Raw genomic sequence first — 10,096 nt, forward strand, 5'->3', positions numbered from 1 at the left:
TGGGATTGGCTCCAGCAGACCCCCGTGACCCTGTGTTCGGATTCAGCGGGCTGGAAAATGGATGGATGGATGGACAACAGAATCAACATTGAACAAACAGGCATAAAAAGGAAACTCAAACACAAGACAGGGAAGGGACCCTGAATTAAATATAACATACTGTATGTTAAGTGGACCACTGGAGCTGCACTCTTTCAAACATCAGTCCATCTTTACATTTTACAACCCACTTACTTAACTAGTGTACATCCTAGGCAGGGACCAAGCCTGGACGAGGTGCCAGTCCATCTAACACACCCACACTCACTCACATACCCATCTTAACTCACACGTTTTTGGCGTGTGAGAGTAAAACTGAAGTGCCTGAAGGTAAACTCACACAGACACAGACAGATAATGCAAACACCACGTAGACAATGACTGCGTTTGGACTGAGACCCCCTAACTACTGGTACATTCTCCCTTTAAATATGGGATCCTAATTTTAATAGCTATCTGACATTTTTTCAAAGATTTTTAGGGGCATTTCCATGAAAGCAGTCGGACCTGCCAACTGAAGCCCGACTCCATATGATTGAGTACTCTTTCTGCACATTTGCTTCTTGCAAGCTGTTCTCTGTCAATAAATGATCAAGGCTGGCCGACAATGCTGGCGTCTCAAGAACGGTTGCTTTTCAGACATGGAGTGTTTTCCTCTTGATATCCCTCACTGACACCACAGTTGCCTTGGTATTCATTTCATGTGGTCCTGTTATTTAAACTCAAAGGTGATTTGACTGTTTGCTCTTCACATTGCCACCTAACCCTAACCCTATCTGACTGCTGTGTGCGTTCTGTCTTTGCTTCTTCAGAGTCTAAGAGCCCACTGGCCACACTTTTCATTGAAGACATCATTTTCCAAGAATGAAAGTAGCATTGTGTAGCAAATCCTAGTAAATACACAGGTGGGCCTACTAGCCAGTAAAAATGTTTTCAGGTAGTCTTACTTTTCAGGCTTCTGATGAACTCAAGACCAGCACATTTGCCTTTCTTTGTTCTTTTTATTATACAGAGCCATTGGATGTGTGCAGTATGAACTCTACAGGGTGCTATGGAGCCATACCTGAACCCAAAAATATAACTAAATATAAGATTTACTATAAAGGAAAAGCAGTTGTGAGGTGGTGGGGTTCAGTTATTTGCTTTGATACAAGGGGCACTGCAGAACAAGCATCCACACATAGAAACCAAACAATAAACAAAACTGATAAAAAATACATCATTATACAAATACTGAACTTAAATGATGATGACCCACAGACCAAAAATGAACAAAAAGGTTGTGAAAAAGAATTTAAATGTAGGCCAGAGTCAACACTCAGCCTTAAACTACTCGATCCTTAGGACTATATGCCTAGAGCTCCCTCTGGAGGCCCCAGGTGCTCTTGCACTCACAAGGTCCATCTATTACTGAAAACCAGTTGGTCCTTCCAGATAGCCAGTGTGGTATTGTGCTGTATAGCGCCTGACCCGGCACAGCCTTACACAGAGGCACATGTCAAAGGAACAAAAACTTTTGTTTTTCTTCAGCCGTGGGGCACACCTTCCCCGTGTCCCACAGACCCAACACAGTCCCCAAAACACTTTCAGTCACAGACCACACTATTCCTCTGGCACCACCAACACTCCTTCTAGGCAACCTCGTCCTCTTCCTCCCGATTCCGGCCCTGAGTGGTGGCTGCTGGCTCCTTTTATGGCCCTTCCGGAAGTGCTCCTGGTGCTTGCTCACCTGTTCCCAATCGCACTCCCAGGTGGGGCTGATGATTAGACCAGCTGGGCTTAACGATCTCTGCCATGCACCCTGGCAGCCATTCCAGGTCCCCACAGGGTTGTGGAGAACTCCATCTCCCATGAAACTCTGCGGGAAACTGAGGCATCATCATCAACCAGAGGGGCTGCCACCAAGCGTCCCAGGGGAGGTACTGAGGAGTCCATAGCTGCTCCCCTGGAACATAAGCAGAAGGGGCGTCCTGGCCGGGCAGGGGACCCGGCGGCCCGCCACACCAGGAAGGAACCATGAAGAATACATGAGCCTCTCACAGAAAGAATAGTTTTTGTTCAGAATTTCACTCTCCCGAATTAAGCTCTGACAACTGGGCACTTATTCCCCTAAATACTAGATTTGATTGAAGAAGAAAAAGACATTACATTTATATTGCACTTTTCTTTTTTTTCTTTTTATTGATTTTATTTAAAAGCAAGTGATATTCTACACAATCAAATTAAGCTTAACAAAACTAATTTCAACCCCCACTCGAGAGAAAGAGAGGAAGGACAACAGCCAGAGTAAAACTTTAAAGAGTAGAAAAGAGGCAAGAGAATCCTTTTCCCCAATATAATTGCTTATTCTAAAATGTTATTGATCAGATCCCGCGAGGTTTTAAAAATGTTTTGAACAGATCCTCTAAGTGAGAATTTGATTTTTACCAATTTCAAATAGTATATAACATCAGTTACACACTGGCTTAAAAGAGGTGGGCTAGGACTCTTCCACTTGAGCGAGATAAGTCTCTGTGCTAATAGTGTGGTGAAGGCCATTACAGTTTGTTTGTCCTTCTCCACTTTAAGCCCCTCAGGGAGTCCACCAAGTACAGCTGTTAGATGGTTAGGAGGGGCTGTCACACCAAGGCTGTCTCATAGGCATGCAGAGATTTTGGTCCAGAAAGATGTTAATTTGGTGCAGGTCCAAAACATGTGGCCCAGTGAGGCTGGAAGGTTCACAGGTTGGATCGAGCCCTGGACACATTTTGGGCAATTTTAAATGAGATAAACGTGCTCCATAAAAGTTGAATAATTGTATGCATCGTGCATATGGAGCTCAAGTGAATTCTTTGCATTGCTACCTTCCACTCCTTTTCTGAGATGTTGAGTAAGAGATCCTTTTTCCACTGTCCTCTGGAATCTTTGAAAGGAAGGGACATTAAAATGTCTCTCTATTATAAAAAAAAAATCTTGGAAGGAGACAAGACGTGATTTTCTCGGAGAGACACTTATACGTCCCGCGAGACGAGTCCACGCCCGGGGCCGGAAATAAAGGACAAAGAGTAGATGACAAAGTAGAACGTCGTAAAGAATTAAAAAAACGTTGCCGTGGTACACATGCAGAGCAGGTTAGAGATAATGGAAGTACGAAAATTCAAAAGTCTCAAAAAAAGGATAGGAAAGATCACATTAGCACAAACAAACGGAAATTATTACTCGCTGAAATAACGGAACAGTGAAAAGAGATCAAATATATTGTTTGGATTTAAACTTTAAGTCAGAGACTTGTAGATCGTCTAATTTGTGTTGCCAGCAAGAATTAAAAGATTCCAAAAATGTTGGCGCGGTATGAAGTCCCATGACACGGAGACTTTGAACATGAGATTCTTTCAAGTCACACCCTACTTACAACTATTTTCAAAGAAGACCACGGGGTCATCTAACCCCTCATTCTTGCGAATGCTTTTGGCAGGCACACTTCCTGTGCTCTCAGATCTTATAAATTTTATCAGGACAATAATTTTATACGTTCTAGATGACACGTCAACGACTAAACTAAGAAGAAAGAGCAGGGACAAACATTCGAAAAAGTCGTTTTATTTATTAGAGAGAAAGAAACGAAATTCACTCACAGGCAGTTATACGTTACGTTGTCACGATGCAAGTCCAAACACGGAATCAAAATTTAATGCGATCTTGAAGAAAAAATAATTCCAAAAATTGTTTTTACTAAAGTTTTAAAGTAAAAGTGAAAATAATGCACATGTAACAATTCCCATGAAAATAACAATCTCTTAAAATTGTGCTGTATATCCGGTTAACCAAACCCAGGGGTGGGTGAGCAGAGCCCCCAAGTATTTATATATTATGGAAATGCTGTCGGAGTCCTCAAGACTGATCAGTTTTTCTTCTGGAATAGAAATAGAATGGAGGTGAGGAAAATTGGGCAGATTCCGTTTAGCCAAGTTTTTAATTTGAAAGTAGCAGAAAAATTGTGTTGATTGGACGTTAAATTTGAGGTGTAATTTGTTCATAGGATGCAAAGACATTATCTATATTCAGATCTCTAAATGATTTAATCCTGTATGTTTTCCAATCATTATAAACTGTGTAAGTTTGAGAAGGTGGAAAAAAGGGACCATTGTGTAGAGGTGCAATAGAGAAAAGCTTCTTTATCTTGAAGTGCTTCCTACATTGGTTCCATATTCTGAGTGAATGAAGGACAGTTGGATTGTTAGCATATTGACGATAACTCGTATTTACTGGGGTACAAAGCAAGGAATATAAAGAATTTGATTATTATTGCAGACCAAGCCTTTGTGTGTTCGTCTATTTTTGTTAATATCCAGGTTTTTATAGCCTGTATATTTACCACCTAGTAATAAAATTGAAAGTTAGGTAGTGCCATGCCACCTTCTGCTTAAGGTTGTTGTGGGGTCACCCCTTGGATGTGTGGATGTTTTGAATTCCAGATAAATGAGGTTATGACTGAATCTATATAGGACTTTTCTAACCTACTCAAAGTGCTTTACAAAGTCAATGAGGAGCCACGTCAGCCGCCACCAATGTGTAGCACCCACCTGGATGATTTGATGGCAGTCATTTTGTGCCAGTACACTCACCACACATTAAATATTAGGTGGTGAGACACATAGTTAGCCAATAAGGGACTGGGGGTGATTAGGGTGCCAGAATGAAGAGGTTTACTCTTTTCAGAGGATGCCCAGGGATCTTTAATGACCACAGAGAGTCAGGGAATTGGGGATCCACACACAGACCCCAGGGCTTCACCAGCACCTCTTCCAGCAGCAACTCAAGCTTTTCCTAGATGGTCACCCATCCAAACTCCCCACCACCCACCACCTTCCTCCCTCAGCCTCAGCTTATATTTAACATTTTTCAGATGGTGCTGCTGGGGGGGGGGGAATATACTGCCAAATATTAGCTCTTGCCATGATGAGAGACATTCGGGGATCAGACTGGACCCTAAAGTTATTAACACCACAACAGCTTGATTTGGGGGTCTAATAACCACCTTCTTCTACCCAATCAAAGACAGAAGAAGAGAAATGAACAGCCAGGCAAACAGATGGATTCCAGTACCTGTAAAAGGCCCAGGGGGGGTTATTGTTGAGTGAAAATTGTACAGATCATTCAAATCACACACATTTATCTTGCTGACATTCTCCAATTTACACTTCATACAAAAATAAACACCAGGACCAATGCACATTTACATGAAGAATTAATCAGGCCAGTCCTGTCAAGGCTGATGTGATTGTGAGCCGATGGCAGCTTTACTGAATGCTAGACCCGTCTGGGGCTCACCAAATGGGGCATCTTTGTATCACATTCCTATTTCCTGAAACCTCTTTAATTCAAAATTTGGTGTGGTAGGAGAGGTACCAGATAATAAACTTAAAGCATATTATTCCCTCTACCAAAACTCTGCCCAGAGGTTACTGTGTTTCCCTCACCTAATAGCAGCAGACTGACAGAGTATAGAGGTCATTGGGACTCACCATCAACTGGAACAGCACCTCCTGCTGGAGATTCACGCAGTAGACCTGAGTGTGGTACATCAGGGTTCAACAAGAGGACACCTAAATGATGATTTAAGCTGAAGGCACCCCCATAAGAGAGCTGTTTGTGCCTTTCATTCAGATGAAAACCCGCACAGGTCCCTGGGCAACTTACTGTAACTCCTTAGCAGAGTTGATCATACTTTTAACAAAGCAGCTTGCAGACAATCTTTTCCATTCTTGTGATTGTCTCATCAATTGGGGGGGGGGGGGGGGTCTCTCTCCCTTGCTCATTTTGGTGCACAGACACATTGAGCTGGGGGGTAAGACTTGATCAGTTGTTTTGTTTGGTCAACCTTACCTCGTGCTCATGTTGACACACAGACACATCTGTGTGATTTAAATTACTGACAAGGGCCCATCATGCCCTTCTGGACGCACAACCAGAACACTCATCTGGTAGATTCTCCCCTGGAACAGAGGTTTGTATTCCGGAAGGGAAAATGTGAATGATGACTATGTCAGTCATATAAAATTAACTCCATTACCTTTCATGCCATGACATCATATTGACTGAGTGCCACCCATTAGTAGTGACCAGCGCAACAAAAATCCAAATGCAGTAATATCATTCCAGTCAATGAGGAGGGTCTTTTCTACGTGTACACCGCCTGTAAAAAGCATTCGCCCCTTTAGAAGTGTCGTAAACTGCATCAGGAATCTGCAGTGGTGCACTGGGCCAATGGCTCATTCACAGGCACCACAAGGGTCATTCTGTGAACACAGCAGGTACCAACAAGGGTGGCAGGGACAGGAGTCAATCAAAGACCACACTCACCGGTGACGTAGCCCAAGAGACGCCGAGAGGGAAAGGACTGGGAGAGAGAAGAGAGGGCTGATTCAGACTAATTGATTTGAACTTACTCACAATGCTTTTATGTAACATTTATCAGACCACTGCATTTGGGTTTAAGCTAAATGCACTTTTTACACCAGTTAACTTGTTGTTTTTGACTTCATTGTTCTAGTCCACGCCTCGGGATGTCTCAGGAAATGGGTAATGCCAAGGCTGCAGTCACCCAGGGCATCACAAGAAATTTTCCCAATTAATTGTTTTACAAAACTGAATTGTTGTGGGGGCGGCACGGTGGTGCAGTGGTAGCACTGCTGCCTCGCAGTTAGGAGACCTGAGGTTCGCATCCCGGGTCCTCCCTGCGTGGAGTTTGCATGTTCTCCCCGTGTCTGCGTGGGTTTCCTCCCACAGTCCAAAGACATGCAGGTTAGGTGGATTGGCGATTCTAAATTGTCCCTAGTGTGTGCTTGGTTTGTGTGTGTCCTGCGGTGGGTTGGCACCCTGCCCAGGATTGGTTCCTGCCTTGTGCCCTGTGTTGGCTGGGATTGGCTCCAGCAGACCCCCGTGACCCTGTGTTCGGATTCAGTGGGTTGGAAAATGGATGGATGGATGAATTGTAGTGGATTTAATTTGGCTTTTTTAACGCTCATTAACAGAAAAAGACTCTTGAACGACAAAGTGAAAGCAGATCTCTGCAAAGCGGTTCAAATTAATGACAACTATCCATCCATCCATTTTCCTAACCTGCTTTTCCAGGGCACAACACAAAATAACTGATCTCATTTACCCCCTAAGTCTGCAAAGGTGCAGCCAACTGGTTTTAGAAGTCACAGAATTAGTTCAATGAAGGTCACCTGATTGTACCTGAAGATGCAGCTTGTAGTGAGTCAGTAGTCAGTATGGTGGCCTAACCAACACAATGAAGACAAAAGAACACACCAAGCAACTCCATGAAAAGCACAAGTCAGGGGATAGAGACAAGAAAATCTCCAAGTTACTGAATATCAAGTTCAGTCAATCATGAGGAAATTGAAAGAGTACGGCATAGGAGTAAATCTTGGAGAGTAGGCCAACCATGAAAAGTGAAGGTCACAGGTGGCGCAGTGGTAGTGCTGCTGCTGCTTTGCAGTAAGGAGATTGTGGGTTCACTTCCCGGGTCCTCCCTGTGTGGAGAGCGCTTTGAGTAGTGAGAAAAGCGCTATATAAATGTAAAGATTTATTAAGATGGAAAAGTGAGGGAGGCCGCCAAGAGATCTCTGAAGAAGAGACAAGCTACAGTGGAAAACATGTGCAGACAGCAACTGTGCCAGACGCTTCACTAGCTGCAGCTTTATGGGAGAGAAAAACACACAGGTACATCTTAACAGAAGGCACACAGGAGACTCTGAAGTCAGCTGGAACGAGGTCCTGTGGTCCGAGTAGACCAAAATGGAGCTTTTTGACCATCAACATTATCACAAACACACCAACCACAGCATGAAGCACAGCTGTGACACCATCAGACTGTGGGGATGGTCCTTTGTGACAGACCCCAGGGGGCTCGTGATGGCCAAATGAATGCAGTGAAAATAAGGAAATCCTGGAGGAAAACCTGATGCAGCCTGCAAGAAACCTGCACCTTGAGTGTTCAATTGTGTTCTAGCAAGACAACGAGCCCAAGGAATAAAGCCAAAGTGACACAGGAACAGCTTCAAAACAATCAATGTGAATGTCCTGAAGTTGCAGAGTCAGAGTCCAGATCTCAATCCAACAGAGAATTTGTGGCAGGACTTTCAAAGATTGTTCTCTTACGAGAACCTGAGCAGATTTGTAAAGGAGAAGAATGGGGAGAAATGGCAGAGGTTGTAGAGAAAAGACATGTGTGCACTGACTCAAGAAAAGACATGTGTGCACTGACTCAAAGATGTCATGGCTGCCATCTAATACTAAACACTGACTTGAAGATAGATAGATAGATAGATAGATAGATAGATAGATAGATAGATAGATAGATAGATAGATAGATAGATAGATAGATAGATAGATAGATACTTTATTAATCCCAAGGGGAAATTCACATACTCCAGCAGCAGCATACTGATACAAAAAACAATATTAAAGATTAATAAAAATGTAGGTAAAAGCAGACAATAACTTTGAATAATGTTAACGTTTACCCCCCCAGTGGAGATGATCCTGTTCAGTGGATGCAGTGAAGACTTATGTCATCAGTTATCAAGTGTTTCATAGTTGTCATTCATTTAGACCGCACTGCAGAGATTTGCTTTCACTTTGACACCAACTTGTAGGGATGAAGATTTGTGTCATGGGATTATCTTGTGCCTTATGTCTAACTAGCTGTCCCCCGCTGCTCCGCCCGCGTAGTAGTGAAACAGGACAAACTTTAAAAATCAATAAACAAACAATTATCGCTAGCTAAGTGGAGGCGAAGTGCACTCCAACATGTGGCGACAGGTAGACGTTTAAGCAATTGAAAAGCAGACAGACAGACAGACAGACATTGGATCTCATAAATAGAGAGATTTATTCAGATCACTCTGCAGAGATCCGTTTTCACATCGACATTCAACAGTCAAAAAGCCAAATGAAATCCACTGGAATTCAAAGTTTTATAACAAGAAAATGTGAAGACTTCCAAGGGGGTGAATTCTTTTTAAAGGCAGCATATACCACGCAACAGAAAAAAAATGAATGACTTAGTTATGAAAATGGCTCGAGGAAAAACCACAGAGTGTGCCTTTAATTGCAGACGGCGGTGGGCCTGGGCTCCAGTACTGGAGAGTTTCGGCTGCACTGTGTTTGTATTTGCACGCTCCCTTCCAATTATCCTTCACAGATGTCATATTTGTGTGTGCATTGTGAACACACGGCTGCTCTCAGTACATAATTTAAAAGCTCTTGAATGAAAACCCACCAGACTCTCACATTTTATTTCAGGAACGTCATTTTTCACACAGACATGCGACAGTCATATTTGCAGCACAGAGTTAAACGCGCTAAAAATGCACAACAAAAATGACAAATTCAACGTGATAAAGCATACAGGACACCGGATTTGAGATTTGTTGATTTACTTTTGTTTTTAATCAGCTCTTTCAACACTTGGCTTTTTTCACAAACATTTCCAAAATGTGATAACGTAGTAAAAATCAATTAAACGAGCTTCATAAGAATCCTTGCAGCTGTTCTATCCTTACAGGAGTGAAAGGAAAAAATGAAATGTGGAGACTAAACAGGGAGTGGACTGAAACAAGTGAGAACACAAGTGAGGAAAGTGCAGGGCAGATTAGAATTGCCCTAGAAGCCTTCCTCCCCTGAATGTTGACACCCTTGTTCCATGCCAGTGGGGTCCCCCATAGCCACCATTGGATTGACACTTTTTTTCAGGGTGGAGATATCTTTATCAATTTCACCTAATCTGCTTTTAGTCACCATTTATGGGTCTGGTTGTTCGATCAAAAACTGCCTGGCCTCTTCAGGTCACATTTCAAGGGCTGAATGGTTTATTTTAAAATGGCACCTTTCCTGGTTCAGGGAAGTCATAGGAAGCAAGAAATATTTGAAGTTCACATCTAAGTGCAAGGGGTTGCCTAGAACATTCCACAGTTACTTCCTCGTGAAGATGGCAACTTTATTAGAACTGTGTACAAGGTTTGGGGAGATCATCAGTTTTACAAGGTCACATCTAAGGTACAATAGC

The sequence above is a fragment of the Erpetoichthys calabaricus genome, chromosome 17 (genome assembly GCF_900747795.2).
Source record: "Erpetoichthys calabaricus chromosome 17, fErpCal1.3, whole genome shotgun sequence".
Taxonomy (NCBI): Eukaryota; Metazoa; Chordata; class Cladistia; order Polypteriformes; family Polypteridae; genus Erpetoichthys; species Erpetoichthys calabaricus.